Raw genomic sequence first — 23,991 nt, 5'->3', positions numbered from 1 at the left:
GTCATCCTCTAGGGTATATTTTAAGAATAACTTTCATGTTGTATTAAGTGTTAATTTAAGAAAAATAGAATCTGATTATATAACATTTAAATTGAGATAGTTAAAATAAATGAACAAGATCCTCTTTTGTTTAGGTCAAATGTGTTTTAGCTTATTAGCTTACTCTTTGAAATAATAATCTGAAGCAAAAGTTGTAATGCACATGGAGGTAACACATTTAAATACATAATTCAAATGTATAATTACTCTGTAATCATAAAAGTGGATTTGAAAAAAGAAAAGGTTTAAAAAATAACTTTCTAAAAAAAATAACTTTCTCTGAAAAAAAGCATAACAATTCCTTCATAGGATGGATGATAAAAATTCCTGATAAACATTGACCACTGTGGTGTTAGGTTCAGAAATTATACATACATGCATTTACATATCACACATGTGCATACACACACATGCACACACACACATACATATGCATTCTCTTATACCTTCACATTTTGACTTTACTCAATTTGATACTAAGAAAAAAATTATGATAGAAATGATTATTCCCTTATAAAAATTGCCAATAAAATAGGTATACGTTTATTTCAGTGTTGATGTGTCTACACGTGATTCCATTTGGAGATAATAACAGTACAGCTTTAAAGACCAAACAATAGGCTGAGGAAGGTGAAAGTTAAGGGCCACACTGTAAGTATTCCTGTTTCCAGACTTCTTGTTATTTAAAATAAACATTCACATTCTATAAGCTACATTTATTTGAAATTTTTGTAATTTACATCCAAGATCATATTGTCAGGCAGATTACTCTGTGATTTTAAGGAAAAAGATCTCTGAAGTTAGCACAGAAGCCAGTACTGCAGTCACAAATTGTGTGTGTGCAAGGATGCTAAGAGAACTGACATGGTTGTTCCTATGTAGATGATTAATTACTCTGATTATAGTTCTATTTCTCCATCTTGCTTCTAATATATGTAGACTCCTACCTTGAAACCTCTCTCCAAAGAGTCTTCATTAAAAAGAATTGGCAAAGGATTCCCACTCCACTACCACCTTCTCCAAAATGTTCACCTTTGGTTTCCTACACTTTGGTGTATTACCCAAACTATTATTGTCTTTTAATAATTCTTTTACGTTTTGGAGGCACTTATGACTGACTGACTACTCCACCTATTCATAGTGCCATTTTGAATCTATCTCTTTTGGTATATGTTCATGGTCATTTTAATAAGATAAAGGGGTAAAGGGGAGGGAAATAAGTAAGTGAAGCTAACAAATGTCAAAGAAAAATTGCATTAGGCGGTAAGACTTTATTCAAAATTATTGCAAGAGGGGAGAGAGATTGAACTCTAGTCTTCTGAAATAAAAGGTGGTATAAACACTGGGGTGAGCTTTCTTGATGATTCCATTCAAAGTAATGGCTCCTACGTCCTTGAGTAGATATTCCTAGGTTATAGAAGATTTACATCACAAAGGAACAGGGAAATAATTTATAATTGTAAGTTTCTAAAGTAAATCCTCTAAAACAAGGGAGGTGAGGTGCCTATTCAGGAAGAAACCTGTCTGAATTTTTATCAAATGAGAAATTTAAAGTGATCAGGATCATTATGTTGATCAGAATATCAAAATTAGTATTTCTAAAACCTTCCCAATAATTCTTATGCATGGCTGGATTAAGCACAACAACGCAACCGTGATTTTTTATAACAGTTTAATTCAAACTCGTGACTAAAGTAAACTTAAATTAGGTTGTTTCTCTAACTCCATTGCCATTATGTTCTCTTTTTATAAAAGAAATTCACTTTTAACCCCACCCACAAATAATTCTAATTGTTTTCAGCATATGATGTATTATTTTATGTTTGTTGTTCATCATATTGCAGAATAAATTAATACCAGAAAATTTATTATTTTAATTATAAAAATCAATAACACATAGTCACACCAGGAAAACCACCAAGACATTTCCCATGTGTGAGGACAATGCTAATCTGGGCTCTGTTAATGTAAAATTAAGACATTTTGTCATGGGTGGGATATTAATTTTGGGCTCCTAAGCAAGTAAGTAGGGAGAAGTTTTTCATTCTTCTGATTACAGTATTGAGCCCTGAGAGTGTCTAAGGCCCTTCCATTTCTCCAGAGTTAATGGCCCTCTCAGAGATTACTGGGAGGGAAGGTGACTGGACACTACAATCTAGTGAGACCTGTGCATTAGATGAAATATAAGGGCTTCTCCCACTCAAACAGAAGTAGGACAATGGCAACTATTTTACAGCTACTACTGTATCCAGGAAATCACTTCTGATCACTTTCAGTAGCACAATCTAAAAAAACCCAAATGAACAAACCCATGTTTTGTGAACCCTTCAGCCCCAGCCTCTGCCGCTGCATTACAAAATGCTGGATCCCACCAGGACTCAGTTTAAGGACCCTCTTCCCTGCCTCTGACACTTGAGCTAAATTAATGGATCTCACCTGCTTTAGCAATGCCCCTGAGTCTTGCCTAAAAGGTTCAATCCAATTTCATAAGGAATCTTGAACATCTACAATTTTCAGATGGGATCACTAGTCAGATGGCTATGGTCAAATATGGATGATTTGTGTGACCTCCACTGAGATCAGCATTGCTAATGTAGGCAGACAAAAAGTAAAGAATGACTTTTGTTCACTAACTGTTCACAGATCTAGGCTCTGGTTGCATCTCTACAAGACACGGTTAACTGATGATAAAGTTTTTTATATTAAAGTTAAGCCAGTGGATACTGAAATTAGGTATTTTTTCTCAAACCAGCTAATACTTCCCCCCCCCCCCGCAGAATTTATTAATAAGACTTTTCATTTATTTTATAATTATGCTTTATTAATGTAATAGCTTTTATCATGTTTATTCTGTTTCATAATTCTAGAACACTTATCTATTTTACCTGTTTAAAATATTGTTTTTTCAAAAATACATGATTTTTCACAAAAGCATAAGAACAAGTTTATCTAAAGCATATTTATTCTCTTCAAAATGAATTAAAAGTGTAATGTCACTAACATCACACTGATACTCTTTTTCACATAAATTTACCCTTGAACAATACAGAAGTTAGGGGATCTGTACCCCATGTGGTTGAAAATCTACACATAAGACTTGACTCCCCAAAAACTTACCTACTAATAGCCTACTACTGACTGGGAGCCTTACCCATAAACAGTTAACACATATTTTGTATATGTATTATATAGTATATCCTTAAAATAAACTAAAGAATTTTTTTAATGAAAATTGTGAGAGAAAATACATTCACAGTACTCTACCATATTTATTGAAAAAAATCCACATATAAGTGAACCCATGCACTTTTAACCTGTGTTACTTAAGGGTCAGCTGTATTGTGGAAATACATATTGTGTTTGAGTTAGTTTCTCATAAAAAATTGGTACTGTAACTTATAAGAGAGTTTAAAAATAGATAAATATTACTTACCCCAATTGAGCATTTGTATGACTATTGAGCATTTGAAATGTAATTAGTACAAATTCAGATGTTTGTAAGTGGAAAATACATACTGGATTTTAATAACTTGGTATAAAAAGAAGTAAAATAGGGGTGCCTGGGTGGCTCAGTCGTTAAGCGTCTGCCTTCGGCTCAGGGCGTGATTCTGGCGTTATGCGATCAAGCCCCGCATCAGGCTCCTCCGCTGGGAGCCTGCTTCTTCCTCTCCCACTCCCCCTGCTTGTGTTCCCTCTCTTTCTGGCTGTCTCTCTCTGTCAAATAAATAAATAAAATCTTTTAAAAAAAAGTAAAATATTTTATGATTTTTATATCAATTACAGGATAAAATGATAATATTTTGTATATGTTGCATAAAATATTATTAAAATCAGTTACATTTTTTTAACCTTTTTATGTGGCTACCAGAAAATTTAAAATTACATATGTGACTTGTATCATAATTGAACAGTGTTGTCCTAACGGCTTGGGAAGTTGAATTTTGCCTTTATGGTCAATATACTGTTTTGTTGGACTATGAATACCTAAGTTAAATATGGATTATAAAAAGAAAAAAAAAACAGACTCAAAATCATTTCCCATGATAGAAATCAACAGAGGGTTACCTGGGTGGCTCAGTCAGTTAAGCGTCCGCCTTTGGCTCAAGTCATGATCCCAGGGTCTTGGGGTCAAGCCCCACATCAGACTCTTTGCTCAGTGGGAGCCTGCTTCTCCCTCTCCCTGCCACTCCCCCTGCTTGTACTCTCTTTCTGTCAAATAAATAAATAAAATCTTTTTTTAAAAAAAGGGAAAGAAACCAGCAGAAATATCACTAAATTGTCAGTTTTCAACAATTTTTTATCTATGAAAATATCTAGTTCATGTAGTTCAACTTTTTTATCTTTTATCTTTTCACTTTGATTTTGAAGTTCATTGGTATTTCTCTTTTAATATCAAAGGACCATGAATATCTCCTTACTTCATAGCATCCAATCTAATTTTTTTCTGTATCAGTGCTCAAAATTCCAATTTTTATAAGAGATTTATTTATGACAATATGTTGACTGGGTCTGAATCTGTCTAAATTGATTTTGAAAAATTATGCAATAATTCCTGTATGGTTCTCTGAAGCGTACTTTCATGAATAGCAGAAAGTTTAGGGTCTATCTTAATAGTCTCAGAATGTTGGGGATATTGAGACATATATAGTGATGTCCCTTAATTTTAATTGGGAGAGGAGTTAATTTTGATCTATTCTAATTAGAGTAAGTCTGTCTGATAGACTGTATGTCCCATGAGCTGGAAGTAGGGAGAGATCATTGAAATTAAGAGGGAAAAGTCATATGAGGAAAGTAATATAGCTGTGTGAGACATAAAAGAAGACAGGGCCTGAATGTAATATTTCTTGTTGTAATGTGCTTCCATGTCCAACTGTTCTTTGATCTGACTCCCCTTAAAACGATGGTATAAATGAAATAAGCATACCACTCTTGGCACAAGAGCTCTGCTATGGATAACTTTTCTGAAAAAGTTAAATATGAGGAGTCAAGAAAGAGTTTCCATGCTGAGGGTAAGGAGAGAAAAGAGTACAGAGATTGACAGATTGGGCAAGCCCAGATAGGACAGAACCATTGACAGTGAACAGAGCAGGGAGCTGGCAAAGTGGACATAGAAAAAATTAAAAAGTTACAAACAGCATGTCTGTTTATAAATGGTAATTCCCTAGTCTCAGAGATGTCCAAAGCAGCTCTTTAAGGAAGAAAATTGAAGAAATAATCTGAATTTCCAAAGGATTCTAGGAATACCCTGAAGTTTCATCAAGTCAAAAGATACAGAACTTTAGGATATTGTAAATATGGCAAAATCGTACCCTCTGTTGTTTCAGATGAAAGGAAAGACAGAAAACATGTTTTAAAAGTTTTATCCTTATCCACTTTTCCCTACACGCATAATCACATTCTGATCTGAAAATTTATTTCATGGTGTCTATATTTTGACATTCTAGTCAAATTTAGGATCCATCAAAGTTGCCTTTGATTATAATCCTCCATGAATTTTTGGTGGTGTATATTTTGTACTAAGAAAGCCAGGCTTTTCCCAGGTTGGTCTTACATATGGAGACACTTTCTGTTACATACTTTAAATTTTAAGATAATATGTCTGGGGTGCCTGGGTGGCTCAGTCAGTTAGGCATCCAACTACTGATTTCAACTCAGGTCATGTTCTCAGGGTCATGGGATCAAGCCCCACATGGGGCTCCATGCTCAGCGCAGATTCTGCTTGTCCTTCTCCCTCCCCTTCTATCTTTCTCCCTCTTGCTTGCTCTCTTAAATAAATAAATAAATAAATAAATAAATAAATAAATAAAAATTTTTAAAAAAGATAATATTCAGTGTTAGTGCTGAAAAATTTACCTTTGCTCACTTGGTAATACCCGTTTCCCATAGGTTTCAAGTGACTTGTCCTAATGCCTTCAAGCAACTCTGAGGAAGCAGCCAAGTGAACCCCTCAGTGAAGGAATTGTCCTAGGTAAGGCTCTCTACTGAAATACTCTTTGGCCTAATATCTTGGTTTGTTTGCTTTTATACATATATCTACATATACACTGATGTTTTATCCTCTTTGGCCAGCTGAATGAGCCCCTGCTCTTTCCTAGAATTTTGTTAGATGTTGAGGATGGAGTGGTAAATAGAATTTAACATGAATTGCATTAAAATAAAATTGTTAACTCCCAAGAGTAATTAGTACTGAAACTTTGCCTGGGACCGTGGAAATTAAAAATAGAGCCAAATTTGAATGATTTCATTTTGCTTGATCATATTGTCAAATTCTAGTTCCCAATGAATGTAGGTTCAGGTGATTATGTGACATTCTTGATATCTAGCTAAGAGATGCTAACTTAGGAATTGTCTCTTTTTTCTCTTTCCATTCTTCATTGATAGTGGCTAATTTGAAACTTCTTGTTTGGGGGAAAAAAGGCAAATAATGTGATACGTACTGTCTATTCACTCTTTCCTTCATTCAGTAAACAAAATGTGAGGAGTGTCAAGTTGAAATTGAAAGTCATTAATAGTAGCTATGACATGGCTAGTTAATAGGGCCATGGTTTGTTCCCAAAATGAATTTCGTTGGTAGGAGTATGTTAATATCTTTCACATGTATTTATCTTTTTAGTGATACTGCCTACAATGTATAGCTCCTGCCCTAAATTGCTTTCTACTGGGGTACTGAAATTTCTGCTTAAGAAAGATCACTGCAATAGAGTGGTAAAAGGAGATTAGATATCAAGAAGATACTAAACTGAAGGATGAAGCAATTGTTTGATGGTGGTAGGAGTGGAGATGGAGAAAGTGTTGAAAATATTTAGAAAAGGATTAGAAGGACTAGTTGTTCAAAAGGATAAATAGACTGAGGAAAAGTGAATTTAAGAGTCTAGGATGGCTTGTTAATATATAAGTGCTTTGCAAGTATTTTCCATGAAAAAATTATTTTTCTAAATATTTTTTGCATGGTCATCTGTGAAGTGCCATTGGTTTGGCACCAAGTAGGTGAGATTATTCAGATGTGGACCAAAAGAAACATAACACAAATTTGAATGAAAGACTAAAATAGTTGGGAAAGAAATAACCAAAAGTACAGACACACTCATTTCCTGAAATTTCAGCTAGTGATGTATCAGACATATTTTGCAGTATCAGACATATTCTTAAATGTTTTACTTGTATTAAATAGATTAATATTCATGATACTCTATAAATTAAGCACTGTTATTTTTCCAGTTTAACAGATGAAGAAATTAAAGTCTGAGTCACTTAGTAACTTGTGCAGTGTTTTATAGCTTGGCAGAGTGAGGGTTAAAACAAATTTAAGGCCTATAGGCTTATAACCTGGTCTAATATCTATACTCTATTGTCTCTGTATTTTAAATTTCTGAAATACTCTGTAAGAGCAAGTACTCTATCTTCTTCTTTTAGAAGGCAAAATAAAAATACACATTAAAACTATATTTTCTTATCTATTCCCGAAATACTTATTTTCTGAGACTATTTATGACTTTGATAATTATCTCAATATAATATCAGATGTAGAATTCTTACTACTTAATTTTATCCATATGAACAGTTTATTTTTCTATTTCCCTGTATGGGAATTACATGCAAGTTGAAATTCTATACCAATAAAACATTTTTAATGGAGGCTGATAATTCCTAGCAGAACTTGCCTCAAGTAAAGTTTTGATTTTTAATAACTTCTCATTAAACTGATTAGAAGAATTTGAGAAATAATTTCCTTAAAGCATTTATTTCCAAAGTCATTTTTAAATTGCATTATCATTTTCAAGTTGTGGTCAGCCTGCATTATTTTCAGAAAAGAGGCAATTTGGGAACAGAATCTGTAGTACCGGACAATTCTTATCATAACTTTTTTAGTAACAAAAAACATAACAAAATTAAACATAACCAACAATTTTCAAATATTATTCATAGTATATTTGACTTTAGAAAACAAAATAGATAACCGTAGATCCTGTAATCCCTTGAAGAATTATAATTTTAAAACTTTGTTAGGAAGCCTTCTGATTTTAAATAAATCATCTAGTAGAGTGCTTTACACACTTCCTGCGTCAAAATCATCTTGAAGGCTTGTTGAAATGTTGATTCCTGTTCCCTAACCCAACCCCAGAGATTCTGATCCAGTGTGTCCAGGATAGGGCCCAGCTTTGCCTTTGTGACAGGCCTCCAGGTGATGCTAATGGTGCTGTTTCATGGCCGACACTTCACAGAGCATCGCTTTATTCCACATTTAAGATTATTGCAATATCATGGTGAAATTAAGCAAAAACAAAACAATCAAAATATTAAAAAATATATAAATATATAAAAAGATTAGTTCCCAACTTCAATACTTCTTATTTTGTATTCACTTATTTGTTTATTTTCTAAGCTGAAAGCCTACCTGGAAAACAGAAAACAGACAAACAAAAAACAACCCCGAAGTATTTCATTTGTGTCTTCTCTGAATAGTAAAAGACAAGTTCCACACATGTCTATGATGAAGAGTATATCCAATCAGCCTCTGGATAAAATGATCCAACCATGTGATTTACCTTTTAATCTTCATCCTTTCTGGCCATCCTTTTCTCATTAGATCTAAAACACACTAATAGTGTTTACTAAAATTAGTAGGTTTAATAGAAAAATAGCAAAGACAGGCCATGAGAACCAGCAATCTTAGAATTGTAATTTACATTCCAGTGGGAGCCATCTATGAAAAGACTTATTTTAATTTAATCCTCGGTTAGGGGTCCTGTTTTAAGAGCAAAAAAGAAACGCAGAAATCAGCTCTCTATGAGCAATGCAGATTTTTAATATAGTTAGATTATAAGATAATAGCATTTTGTAAGTTTCTCAAAACTTATGATCCCACACAGGTTTAATTGCTATAAGCCATTAGTTGAAAACATTTTCCTGAGAAATATATATTAAATAAAAATGTGAATGGAAAGCAACTGTTTCAAATATCTTAAACTGTGGAACTTCATGTTAAATGTTTTTTCTCCTATGAAAAGAAAAAAAGAATATATTCTAGGTTTAGAATTTCTCAAATTGCTCATTTTTTAGAAAAATGTATCAGTGGGAATAAATTATCTTAGAAACAAACAAACAAAAAAGAGTTAGCTTTATCTAAATTTCCATTTTGTATGTTATTTTAGGAGACCAAGGTAACGTGTACAGCACACTAAAGTTAAAACACACTAAAGTCTAGTAGGTGTGCTACTTATTTTCCATCTACACTTACCCCAGATCTGTTCTCCTTTACTAGGTTGCTCTCAGTCCAGGAGGCTGGCCCCTGGATACTCTATCTTCCAGATTCCCTTGATATCTAGCTTTAGTTAGATTTAGATAATGGTAGCATTAGCAGTTTAAAGGAGGAAACAGAAACTATAAGTATTTGTTCTCTACGCCCTCCGTACTATCATATTTGTCCCCGGTAGTCATTGTATTCCTCTGTGGCAATAATTTCCACAAGCTGGCCCACTTATCCAGTATTCTAGCATTCACTGAGCACGAGTAACTGTTTCCTCCCTTTTTCCCCTGAGGTGGTCAAGTTGGTAACTGTGTCGTCTGTAGCTGTTCTCTGGGTATTTCCCTATGATTTGATCTTTTAACCCAGGATTTCCTGTATAGACACAATTGACATTTTCAACTGTATAGTTCTTTTTTTGTGCAGAGCTATCCTATGCATTGTAGGATATTTAGCATCATTTTTGGCCTCTACCCATTAGAAGCAAGTAACACCCCTCCCCAGTAAGAATAATCAAAAATGTCTCCAGACTGTCAGATGTCACTTGGAGGACAAAATCCACCTTCCCTCCCCCTCCTCCCAATACACACCCTCTAGCTGAGAACCACTGTCATAAACCATCTCATGGTTCTGTATTATTTCCCCTAAAGTCTCTTCATTATAGCCATTGGAGTAGAATCTTGACTCATATAGCAGAAAATGATTAACTAAGAAAAATTGATGTATTGACCAATGTCAGTAATGTTGGAAAAGTAAATCATGAAAAAGTCTATGTGGTAAGATTATATCAGACTTTAATCCTTATAAATATGTAGGAATAGTTCTTAAAGGTGTAAGTATGGAATATACATATTAAAATGATTGTTTGAATAATTTGTTAAATAATATATGGCATTACCAAAATTCAGATAACATAAAAACAAAAATTATATTATATTAAATAATATAAAGTATTCTAACGAGTTTTAAGAATAATAAAGTAACCCAAAGCTAATAAAAATATATAGATATTTATCGGAATGATGTTAAATAATCATTTACATTAGGAAATTATTATAAAAAATAAACTCAGTGTTAAAAGTCCAATGAACACATATTTTTAATATCATAAAATGGCTCTTATTAATGCTGCTTAAAGCATTCCTAGTTCTCTGCTTCCTGAGCATAAGATGGCATTTCTCTGCCCCATTGAAGTCAGTTTTATCCACATGGCTCTGTATACCCAATCAAATAGGTGCAGAAGCAATTTCCTTTTCTTTTCCTTTTTGAAATTGATGCTCTGTAATTGGCTCTCATTTAAAGACAATGATAGTAAGAATTGGTCTTAAAAAAAAAAAAATGGGGCGCCTGGGTGGCACAGCGGTTAAGCCTCTGCCTTCGGCTCAGGGCGTGATCCCAGCGTTATGGGATCGAGCCCCACATCAGGCTCCTCTGCTATGAGCCTGCTTCTTCCTCTCCCACTCCCCCTGCTTGTGTTCCCTCTCTCGCTGGCTGTCTCTATCTCTGTCGAATAAAAAAAAAAAATCTTAAAAAAAAAAAAAAAGAATTGGTCAATGTCATATATAGTGATAAATAACAGATATCATCAGTTAGTCATTATGATTACTTAGTTCATCACTTCTAACAGAGTTTATCTTTTATGCCCATCCTAAAATTTCAAGTTATTAAAAACAAAGTTAGCTTTGTGTTAATTCATCATTCATGATGAAGATGGGGATGAAACACACTGCATATAATTATAAACATCTTAGATTAGATTTAATATCATATTAATTTACAGGGAAATACATTTAATCACTTAAATAAATGAAAAGCTAATATTTGTATCACATAATTCTTAGTACTCTAAGAAGACTAAACTACTTTGCAATTAATTCTTTCTAAAATTATAAAATAATCCTTCAATTATTAGCTCATCTACTCTCAACCCTTGAGAATTATGGAAACAAAGTTTGCTAATTGTAGCATATATGAATTTTAACCTCGTATCTTTTAAATCATCATCCAGTGATTTTTCTAATATACCTTCTTTTTCCCTTTCCTATGCCATTAATTTCTAGATCATAAGGTATGGTAAAGAAATGTAAATCACCACACAATGTGTTTTCTGGCTGGTAGAAGTAGTATAGGAAACAAACTTAATATTTAAAAGTGTCTTCCAGATGCAAGTTTGTTTAACCTTTACAACTATACTATTGAGGTCTGTTGCTGTTGTTGTTTGTGTGATATTTAAAAATATAGGCGGACAATTATTATATTTTCCAAATTATTATTCCAATGTGTAAGCAGCAGCTGCTCATAAAGCAGCTTTCCTTCACTAAAAAATTATCACGGTAGCAAATAGCTGTCAGTCTCAAAACTTGGGAAGAATTTCGCGAGCAGTAAGGACTGAGGGTTAAGTTGTCCTTTGACCAAAGCTTTTCAAGATCAAGGACATTTATGTGTAAAATATATGCCAATCCCTCTAGTCTAGTTTAATGAATCTTTGTTGCATTTGTATATTGTTGGGAGGTAGAATAATACCATGCCTCCCAAGGATACTTACAGTAGAATATAAACTACATGGAGTCAGACGCTTGTAGTTGTGGAATGTGCTTGGATAAATTTGAGTTTATCCTGTTCAAAGCTGCATCCCCAAAATATTGGCTACAGTTTAGCATATAGTAGATATTCCACAAATTTTGTATTGTTGAAGACATAATCACATCCACATTTGTATAACAAAATGAGGATTTGAAAGGAAAATCAGAAGAAAGATTATTTGATGTCAAAAAGCACATAAATTTATTATAATTGTGAATTTAACTAAGTAGTAACCTATATTTTTGTCTAATAAACATTCTGTTAGTGTTCACATAAATATATGATAGCCTAAGAACTTAATGTACGTTTAATAAGAGAAACTTGTGCAAGCCTATTTCAGATACTATTGTATTGCAATACTAGTGTCATTGTGTAAAATGTACATTGTAATAACAATGATGCCAATTTCCATGCTAGCAATAGTCCAGTGGTCCTGTTGTGAACATAGCCAAGCTTTCTCACATTAGTGCTCAGAAAACTAGGTTTCTAGAATATGATTGTGAAATCTTACTTTTTTTTTTAATTTGTAATGTGTGTGTGTGTGTGTGTGTGTGTAATTAAACCAGATTCTAGTCTCTCTAAATGTCAAAATGGATATTTGATTTTTTGCTATTTAGCCTCTTCTGAGCCTTGCTATTTATTCTCTTCTGAGTTTTTTATATCATGTTCGTGAATTTGAAAATTGGCCAGTATTGGAGAATCATGTTTATTTTTGAAAATTAATTATCCGTTGCAGCTTTCACTACTGTTTATACCCCTTTACCTGCCCCCCATTGACTTCAGTCACAAACAAGTCTTTTAAAATACTCTGCCACATTATAGCAGAATAGCCTGGTGAGTAAGAAGCTAGGAGCTGTACCAGAAACCATTAAACCTTATACAAATGATGCTGGTACGGTATGCCACAGCGGCAGTGCTGCATTCAATTATAAATAATAACACAAGTACAAGTGCATGCCCTGGGCTTTCAGCTGATTAAATATCATAACTACACAGGCTCCAGTACAGAGGCATGAAAGAAAGATTCCCAGTTTTTACCTAGAAACTAAAACTCTATCACTTAAGTGTTAATTGGTGTTACATTGAGTAACAATGCTGTGAACTGAAAAGGCAAGACAAGGACTCCCTGCTGTAATGTTAAAATGGTATGCATCCATTATCAGCTCTCTAAATTACCAGTAGTGTGTACACTACCTCATCTAGTTGAAATAATGCAGGAGAACAGTAGGGGGTGAATGGGACCAACCTGCAAATTGATAAGTAGATTCAGTTCATGGACATCTAAATTATACCTCACTATCATGTATCCTACATTTTCTGACGATAAATGATTAAAAAGGAAGACATCTAAATGGGATTTGATTATGCACTTGAGGTGTTACGTTGTGTAGATGTGAGTTTTTGTAATTAAAATGCATATGTACTGTTTTGTACAGTGCACTTGATATACACAAATAAAAGTAAAAGTGTGATGATATCAGTGTTTATACTGAGTTGTAATGTCATAATCCTGGCAATTGTTCTGAGAAAAGCAAAGAAAAATCATAATTCTTGAAGTATGTATAGCTTCTCTGCATTATCACCAACTGTGTGAGGTAGATCAGTATCTCCAATTTACACAAGAAGAAAAGGATGCTCAAAGAATTGATGCTTAAGACAGGTATACAATAAGCCAAGATGACCATTCCTAATCCCAGTTTTTATCTCTTTGTATTACATCATGATGTCATTTATAAATATGTCAAAATTGAATACAGTGATAAAATGTTTATCCTTTTATTTCAAGTAATCATACTTTGTTAAGTTCATACATACTTTATTATACAGAAGAATAAGATCTATAATCCCCCAGATATTCTGGGGATCCCTAATTCCAAGGATAATGTAGAAAACTATTTTAGTGTTTGAATCTATCCTTTTGATTGAGAAAAAAATACTGTCAGTAGTTATGAATATTTATATATATAGATAGGAAAGATTATTGGCCATGCTTGATGGTTTTAGCTGTGAACATATCTGGATTGACCTTTTGCCTAATGCTTTAAGAGCTTCACAGTATTTTATTTGTAGATATCCCAGTGTGTAGTGGAACAATTTGTGCTGAGATATATTTCTTTAATTGAAAATAGTAAGACTATGTTTAGATTTAATAAATTCTACAGTTGTGCCAATATGGTAGCCACCAGCTTGGGGTGACTATTTAAATTTAATTAAAACTAGGTAAAATTTGGGGAACCTGGATGGCACAGTTGGTTAAGTATCCAACTCTTGGTTTTGGCTCAGGTCATGATCTCGGCATTGTGAGATGGAGCCCTGTGTTGGGCTCTGTACTCAGCATACACTCTGCTTGAGATTCTCTCTTCCTCTCCCTCTGCCCCTCCCTCCTACTCTCTCTCTCTCTCTCATCTAAAACAAACACATAAATCTTTAAAAATAATAAAATAAAATACAACTAAGAAAAATTTTAAATTCAGTTCCTCAGTTGTGCTAGCCACGTTTCACATGCTATCAAGGTACAAGTGGCAACCAAACTAAACATTTCAGTGTTGCAGAAATCCTATTTAACAGTGCAATTTTAGAACATAAAGAGCTGCAGTATACATTTGAAAAAATTACAATTTTTCGTGTCGGCTGTACCAGAGACACTGAATATATCATCATACAAATTTTAAATATATAATATTAATGACAAAAATGTTAAGAATTATGTGGCAAAAAAAACCCCATAATACGAGATGTGTAAGAAAAATTTCTTTGACAGGTTACAGTCGTAAGTATGCAGCTGAAGATGAATCAGTGAATTTAAAGATAGTTACATAGTTATTATTCAAACTGAAACATACAGAGGGAAAAAAAGTAAAAATCAACTTCGATTATCATCAAAATCATAATCATGCAAACAATATAGGACAAGATTAAGCAGTCTAATATATACAAACATATCTTGTTTTATTGTGCTTTACTGTGCTCTGCAGATATTGTTATTTTTTACAAACAGAAAATTTATGGCAACCATGAATTGAGAAAGTCTATCAGCACCATTTTCCAAAGCATTTGCCCAGTTTGTCTGTGTGTGCTGCATTTTGGTAATTTTTGCAATATTTCAAAAACTTCTTCAGTTTATATTATATTATAATATATTTGTTATGGTGATCACTTATCAGTGATCTTTGATGTTACTATTATAATTGTTTTGGTATGCCATGAATTGCATCCTTATAAGACAGGCAAACTTAATTGATAAATGTGTGTATTCCAACTGCTGCATCAAGTGGCTGCTCCCTACTCTCTCTCTCAGGCTTCCCTATTCTCTGAGATGCAAGGATATTAAAATTGGGCCAAATAATAACTCTACATCATACTTTAAGGGTTCAAGTGAAAGGAAGAGTTACACATTTTGTCTTTGAATCAAAGTTAGAAATGATTAAGCCTAACAAGGAAGGCATATCAAAAGCCAAGTAGGCCAAAAACTAAATCTCTTGCACCAAACAGTCAAGTTGTGAATGCAAAGGGAAAGTTCTTGAAAGGAGACTAAAAGTGCTCCTCCACTGAACATACAAATGGTAAGAAAGCAAACAGTCTTACTGCTGTTGTGGAGAAAGTTTTAGAGGTCTGTATAGAAATCAAATTAGCCACAATATTTCCTTAAATCAAAGCCTAAAACAAAGCAAGGTCCTAACTGTTCAATTCTGTGAAGGCTGAGGGAGGTGAAGAAGTTGCAGAAGAAATGTTTAAAGCTAGCAGAGGTTGGTTCATGAGGTTTAAGAAGCCATCTTAAAAGTGCAAGGTGAAACAGCAAGTGCTGATGTAGAAGCTGCAGCAAGTTATCCGGGAAAATCTAGCTCAGATAATTAAATAAGGTGGCTACACTAAACAACAGATTTTCAGTAAAGACAAAGCAGTCTTCTACTGGAAGAAGATGCCATCTAGGACTTTCATAGCTGGAGAGGAGAAGTCACTGCCTGGCTTCAAAACTTTAAAGGACCAGATGACACTCTTGTTAGGAGTTGATGCAACTAGTGCCTTTAAGTTGAAGCCAATGTTCATTTACTACTCTAAAAATCCTAGGGCCCTTAAGAATTATGCTAAATCTACTCTGCCTATGCTCTATATGGAAAAACAAAACCTGGATAACAGCACGTCTGTTTACAAGATGGTCTACTGAATATTTTAAGCTCACTATTCAGACTTACTGCTCAGAAAAAAAGATTCATTTCAAAATGTTGCTGCTTATTGACAATGCATTTGGTTACCCAAGAGCTCTCAAGGAGATGTAAAATGAGATTAATGTTGTTTCCATGTCTAGAAACACACATCTTTTCTGCAGCCCATGGATCAAGGAGTAATTTTGATTTTCAAGTCTTATTATTTAAGTCTTACTGTTATTATATTCAAGTCATTATTGGCAATTGGGGTCTTACAAAATGTGTTTCTTCTTTAATACTCCTGTTAATGTACTGACCTCTCCCCATGAATCACAAATGTTCTTAATGGCATCTAGAGTGGTGAATCCTTTCCAGAGGTTTTCAATTTACTTTGTCCAGATCAATCAGAGGAATGGTAGTGGTATTCCAGTGTGCAATTGGAACCCTAAAAAAAGAAGAGAATGGAATGATTCAGGGGAAATATTTGAAGAAATGGCTGGGAATTTTCCAAAAATAATAAAAGATGATAACCCATATTTCAGGTAGTTCAGAGAACTCAAAGAAGCAAATAGAGGAGTGAATGCACAAATAGAGCAAGACATAATTTTGTGAGAAAGAACCCCACAGATCTACAAAGGGACCTCCTTGAGTGTTCAGAAGATACAGATCAGTACATGCATGTGATGAAACTACCAAGGCTAGAGAAATAACCATTTGAAAAATCAGAGACAATAGAGCCTGAACTTGCAAAGGGTTGGGAATAGGGCCTGTTCCACACCAGGCAAATGGCGAAAATCTCATACTTCATGGGGTAATGAGTGAAGTACACAAAAGGTCTTACCTTAATAGTAGGGAATATTTAAACTGAATACTACTTGAATCCTAATAAACCTGAAAAGCAAGACATGAAAGGATTAAAGTACTCCAAGTAAATTAACTGCATTAAATAATACAGCAATAGTCAGCATTCAAAATATAAAATTCACAATATATGCCAACCAATCAAAAATTGCCAGGCATGCAAAGAGGAGGGTAAAAAAATACCCATGAATAGGAAAAAAAATCAGTTAATCAAAACTACCCAGGACTTATGCAGATGTTAGAATAAAGGACATTAGAACAATATTTCATATGTTCAAAGATTTCTGTGAAAACAAAGAAATATGAAAATACCCAAATATAACTTCTAGAAATGATTACAGTATTTGGGATAAAACATACATTAGTTAAAAACTGCAGGAAGAAATGATTAGAAAACTTAAAAACGTAGTAATTTGTGCTTTTAAAAATAGAATATAGAAGCTATTAAAATAACAAAGAATGAAAATAATGAAAAGAGAAGCAATGAACTCTTGGTCAATGTCAAGCATCCTAATATACATGTAACTGAAATTCTCAAAGGAGGAAGTCCAGAAAAATATGTAAAGAAATAATGACTGAAAATTTTCCAATTATGAAGTTACTCTAAATCCACAGATCTAAAATTTTCAGTGAAATCCAAGTACAAAAATTCTCAAGAAAATGACACCAAGCACATTGTAATCAAGTCATTCAAAACATTGCTAAAGGAAAAATCTCAATAGCAGGAAGAGAAAAAAGACATTACACACATAGGGGAAAAAAATAAGAATGACAGTAGATCATCCACTGAAAACAATTTAACAATAAGATAGTGTCTTTCAGTATACTAAAACAAAACAAAAAAATGCTTCTCAGAATCCCATATCAAATGAAAATATCTGTCAAAGAAAGGCAGAATAAAGAATTCTTCAGATGTATAAAAATTAAAGAACTTAGAAGCATGCTTAATGGAATTGCTGAATAAAGTCCTTCAGAAAGAAAGGGAATGATAGAAAGAAATTTGAATCTACAAAAGGAGGAAAGTATATCAGAAAATTTAATATGCAAAAATGAATCTTGTTCCATTCTTTACATGTGAAAATGAACTTGGGATGGACCAGAGGTTTAAGTAAGGAGTAAAATGATAAGGCCTTTAGAACAAATCATAGAAGAAAATATTCATGTCTAGGGATTTGATAAAGTGTCCTTGGATAGGACACCAAAACAAAACAAACAAACAAACAAACCTTGAACTTTATTTTTTTAAAAGCTCTGAAAAAGGCACTGAGAGAATAATATTATAATATCTAATAAAATATTTGAAAATATATCTAATAAAGAACTTTTGTGAACACTGAGAAAACTCACTACTCAAAATAAGACATACCCAATGATGGGGAAGGTGAGAAAGACAATGGGGTAGGATTTCCAGTTTCAGTTCCACCATGTAAGGATCTTGGAAGTAATATTCCAAATCTTATAAAAGGAAAAATCCAGGGGTAGCTGGGTGCCTGAGTCAGTTAAGCATCTGACTCCTGGTTTCTACTCAGTTCATGATCTTGCAGTTATGAGAGCAAGCCCCGCATCAGGCTCTGTGCTCAGTGTGGAGTCTGCTTTGGATTCTCAGTTTCTCTCTCTTACTCTCTTGCTCTCTCACACATGCTCTCTCTCAAATAAATAAAGAAATAAAATCTTTTTTAGGAAAAGGAAAAATCTGGACAAACTAAAAATGAATGAATTTTCTTGGATGCTTCAGACAATTAATGTTGCAGGGAAACCACCAACTAGAAATCTGTAAAGATAGGCACATCCTCAAAGTCATTGCTAAGACCAGAGTGTGCTTTCCAGGAGCAGAAGTCCCTGGAACCATAAACTGGTAAGAATACTTAAATGGTAATTTTGATGAATAGTTGGACATTCAGTGTGGAAAAGTATGAAAATGAGGAGCTCCTGGGGTCCACGTTTTTATAAAAGCTGTACATTTTGTGATCTTTACCTTTAAGAACTCCACCATGTTCTGAAAATGAAGATCTGAGAAAGATGTCTTCATGGCTCTAACAGGTTGATGGGAAAACTAATCATTATTTTCCAGATACATTTCCAGAGACTTCTCCATGAGAAAAGTCCTACTTTCCAAGGAAAGAGACTGTCTGAGGCTTGTCATAGTCAGGGGAAGATCATTCTCCCACTTCAGTCCCCTCTAGCATTTCTTCCTCAACTTAGAGAAGGAGAGCACATATAATTAAGAGGGGTCAGGGCTTCAAGGAAATGGATTCTGAATGTTGCAAGCAGGGAAGAGATGAAAGGGCAGGGGGGGAAAGCTATAGTGCTGGAGAAACACTTGTAAAGATCACAGCCCAGATACACAGACCCACTAAAAGACTAAGACTAAAAGCATTTTCCCTCCTCCACACCTTAACCATCATGCCAACATGTGTTCCACTATCGCAGTAGATTATAACTGAAAGACCTATAGGCACAGACTTGCTCTGAGAAGTACTTAGGATAGATTAAAGTCAAGAGGGATGGCAAAAACAAGGATAGGATACTAAAGGAATTTGAAGTTTCTGGCACATACTACAAAGATTAAACTATAGCTATAACAAATATGAAATACAAGCCATGTGTGCATATCATATTCAAACTACATATACATGAAGGTATATCATATTCCAACTACAGACAACCAAAGATAAGAAAAATCTTGAAGATGTCAGAGGGAAGGAAAAAAATAATATACCTTACCCACAGATGAATAAGAGTTACAATGAATTTCTTATCAGAAACCAAGTGAGGGGCACCTGGGTGGCTCAGTCCAGTGTCCAACATTTGATTTTGGCTCAGGTCATGATCTCATGGGTTGTGAGATTGAGCCCCATGTCAGACTCCACATTGGGCATAGTGTCTGCTGGAGTCCCTCTGCCCGACCCCCTCCCCCAACTTGTGTGCTCTCTCGCACACACACTCTCTTAAAAAAAGGAAGGAATGAATGAATGAAGAAAGGAAGGAAGGAAGGAAGGAAGGAAGGAAGGAAGGAAGGAAGGAAGGAAAGGAGTGGGGGAGGGAGGGGAAAAAGAAAGAAAGAAAGAAAGAAAGAAAGAAAGAAAGAAAGAAAGAAAGAAAGAGGAAAGGAAAGGAAAGGAAAGGAAACGAAACGAAACGAAACGAAACGAAACCAGGTGAGCAGGAGTGGAGTAGAATGAAATATTTAAAGAGGTGAAAAAGATTGTCAACCTAGAATTCCATATCCAGCAACATTATACTTCAAAAATGAAAAGCAAAGATTTTCTCTAAGTAATAAAAACTGAAATTGTCACCAGTACACCTGCTCTTCAAGAAATGTAAGAAGTTCAGGCAAAAGGAAAATGATAGTGGTCATAAACTTGATTTACACAAAGAAAAGAAGAGAATTGTAGGGAAAAAATACATAAAGGTAAAAGAAGGTATTTTATTTTTCTTATTTTTAATTGAACTAAATGATAACTCTTTGTTTAAAGGAATAATAGTATAAAAATATTGGGTTATCATAGCACATGAATAAGTGAAATGAATAACAGCAATGACACAAATGATGTGAGAAATAAGTTAGGGAACCACTCATAGGTACTTACATTACATGTAATATTATATGGTGTTATGTGATGGTGGATTGAGAGTAGCTAAAAATGTATATTGAAAACTTTAGGCAAACCACTGAAATTACTTTTTAAATGTATAATTTAAGAAGAGATAAAATGGAATAATATTTAATGCTCCGTGACATAGGAAAAGCAGGATAAAAAATGGAAACAAAGAACAAATGCAACAATAGCAGTCAGTTACAAACATGAGAGATAGTAACAAAACTTTACAAGTAATTTTAAATATGAATGGTCTACATATGTTAATTAAAAGAGAGATTGTTAAAGGTGATTAAAAATTATATATGTTGTCTATAAGGTATCTACTTTATATATAAAGATTAGATTAAAAGATAAAAAACAAAGGGTTAGGAAATTACATACCATCCTATACAAACGACAAGAAGCTATATTAATTTAAAATAAAGCAGACTTCTGAGCTACGAAAATCATCTAAGATAAGGAGGGACATTACATAAAGATAAAGTGATAAATTCTCCATGATGATAAAATAATCTATGATGGAGATGCACTTACTGCAGAGGATCAAATATATTAGGCAAAAACGGATAGATCTGAGAACAGAAATAAATGAATCTACTTTTATAGTTAGTAATCAACATCCTTCTGTAAATAATAGATCAAGCAGATAGTAAATCAGCAAGGATATAAATAACATGAACAGCACTATCAATCAAGTTGATCTATTTGACACTTACGTAATACTCTGTTCAACAGAACACACATTCTTCTAAAGCTTACATGGAACATTCAACAAGATAGTCACATTCTGTTTCATAAAATCTAACTTAACAAATTTAAAAAAATACTAAACATGTAAAGTATACTCTCAGACCAGAGTGAGATTGAACTAGAAATGAATAACAGAAATATATCTGGAAAACCCCAAATATTTGTATATTAAACAACACACTTCTTTTTTTTTTTTAAGATTTTATTTATTTATTTGACAGAGAGAGACAGCCAGCGAGAGGGGGAACACAAGCAGGGGGAGTGGGAGAGGAAGAAGCAGGCTCCCAGCAGAAGAGCCTGATGTGGGGCTCCATCCCAGAACACCAGGATCAAGCCCTGAGCCGAAGGCAGACGCTTAACGACTGCGCCACCCAGGCGCCCTAACAACACACTTCCAAATAACATGTGGGTCATATTAGAAGTCTCAAGATAATTTAAGTAATATTTTGTACTAAATAAAAGTGGAATATATCTTTTGAGGGGCGCCTGGGTAGCGCAGTCGTTAAAGCGTCTGCCTTTGGCTCAGGGCGTGATCCCGGCGTTCTGGTATCGAGTCCCACATCGGGCTCCTCTGCTAGGAGCCTGCTTCTTCCTCTCTCACTCGCCTGCTCTGTTCCCTCTCTCGCTGGCTGTCTCTCTGTCACATAAATAAATAAAATCTTAAAAAAAAAAAAGTGGAATATATCTTTTGAAAACTTATAAGGTACAGTAAAAAAAATTTAGAGGGAAATTTATATCATTAAATGTATATATTAGAAAAAGGGAATGATCTAAAATCTGTAACCTAAACTTTAATGTTTGTAAACTATAAGAGTAATTTAAGCCCAATGAAAGCAGAGAAAAAGATATAAAAATGAGGGTAGAAATCAATTAAATTTAAGACAGCCCCCAACAAGTTTTTTTTAAAAATCAATGAAACCAAGAGCTGGTTTCTTTAAAAGAACAATAAAATTGATAAAACTTTAGGTAGGCTAACCAAAATAAAAAAGGAAAACATAAATTACCAATATTATAAATGAAAGATAATTCTTTTCATCACTGCTGTCCAAATGAACATTTAAAGGATAATAATGAAGTCTACAAACAAATTTGTGTACACAAATTTGATAACATAGGTGAATTGACTACTTCATGGGAAGTCATAAGCATGACTATCTACATAGAAAATATGAAAGAATCTATATAACAAGTGCTGGAACTAATAGAAAAATAGAGCAAAGTATCAGGATATAAGGTCAATATGTAAAAGTCAGTTGTTTTCCTGTATTTCCACAACAAATAATTGGAATTTGAAATTTAAAACAATGCCCTTTGTGATTGTAACACCCCCCACACACTGACCTACCCACATACACACACACACACACACACACACACAAAGAAATTCTTCCATATAAATTTAACAAAATATGTACCGGATCTGTGTGCAGATAATTATAAAACACTGATGAAAACAATAAAACAAGATGTAAATGAATGCAGAAATACTTTGTGATCATGGGTGGGAAGAGTCAATATGTTTAAGATGTTAACTTCCCAACTTGACCAATAGTTTCAATGCAATGCTGATAAGAATCTCAGGAAGCTATTTACCCAATTGATTTGGACATTTACGTCAGCACAGAAGCCTGCACATGGATATATATAACAGCTTTATTCACAAGTACCCAAAACTGGAAGCAATCAAGATGTGTTTCCATAGGTAAATGGATGCAAAACTGTGGTACATTTGTATAATAAACACCATTCAGCAATAAATAGGAATATGCTATAAATCTATGTAAAGGCATGTATGAATTTTAAGTGCTTATTGAAATGTGGAAAAAGCCAATTGGAAAGTTGCATTCCATTTTTCTGGGAATGGCAAACTTATAGATTGAACAGGTCAGTTTTTGACATGGATTCAGGGAGGGTTGGAAGAGTTGAATAGTTGATTAACAGAGAATATTTTAGGTTAAATCAAGCTTTTCTTTCTGACACTATAATGGTAAATACATGAAACTTTTGTCAAAACCCATAGAATTCATTCTGTGAGGCCAAGCATTACCCTGATACCAAAACCAGATAAATACTACTAAAAAAGAGAACTACAGGCTAATATCCCTGGTGAACGTGGATTCAAAAATTCTCAATAAAATACTAGCAAATTAAATTCAATAGTACTTTAAAAAAAAAAATCATTCACCAAAATCAAGTAGAGTTTATTCCTGGGTTACAAAAGTGGTTCAATATTTGCAAATCAATCAACATGACACATCACATTAATAAAAGAAAAGCTAAGAACCATATGGTCATTTCAATAGATGCAGAAAAATGTTTCTACAAAGTATGATATCCATTTATAATAAAAAACCTCAAGAAAGTAGGTTTAGAGGGAATATACCTCAACATCATAAAGGTCATATAATATCATTCTCAATGGAGAAAAACAGAGCTTTTCTTCTGTGGTTAGGAACAAAACAGGGATGTCCACTCTCACCCCTGTTATTTAACACAGTACTAGAAGTCCTAGCCATAACAGTCACACAACAAAAAGAAATACAGGCATCCAAATCAATAAGGAAGAAGTCAAACTTTCATATTTGTGGATGACATGATACTCTATAGAGAAAACCTGAAAGATTGCACCAAAAAATTGCTAGAACTGATATACAAAATTCAGTAAAGTCATATGATATAAAATCAACATAGAGAAATCTTGCATTATGATGCATCAATAATAAAGCAACAAAAAGAGGAATTAAGCTATCAATCCCATTTACAATTG

This window comes from Ursus arctos, unplaced genomic scaffold, assembly GCF_023065955.2.
Source record: "Ursus arctos isolate Adak ecotype North America unplaced genomic scaffold, UrsArc2.0 scaffold_13, whole genome shotgun sequence".
NCBI lineage: Eukaryota > Metazoa > Chordata > Mammalia > Carnivora > Ursidae > Ursus > Ursus arctos.
The sequence above is the reverse complement of the archived record's forward strand: the minus strand, read 5'-3'. Positions refer to the sequence as shown.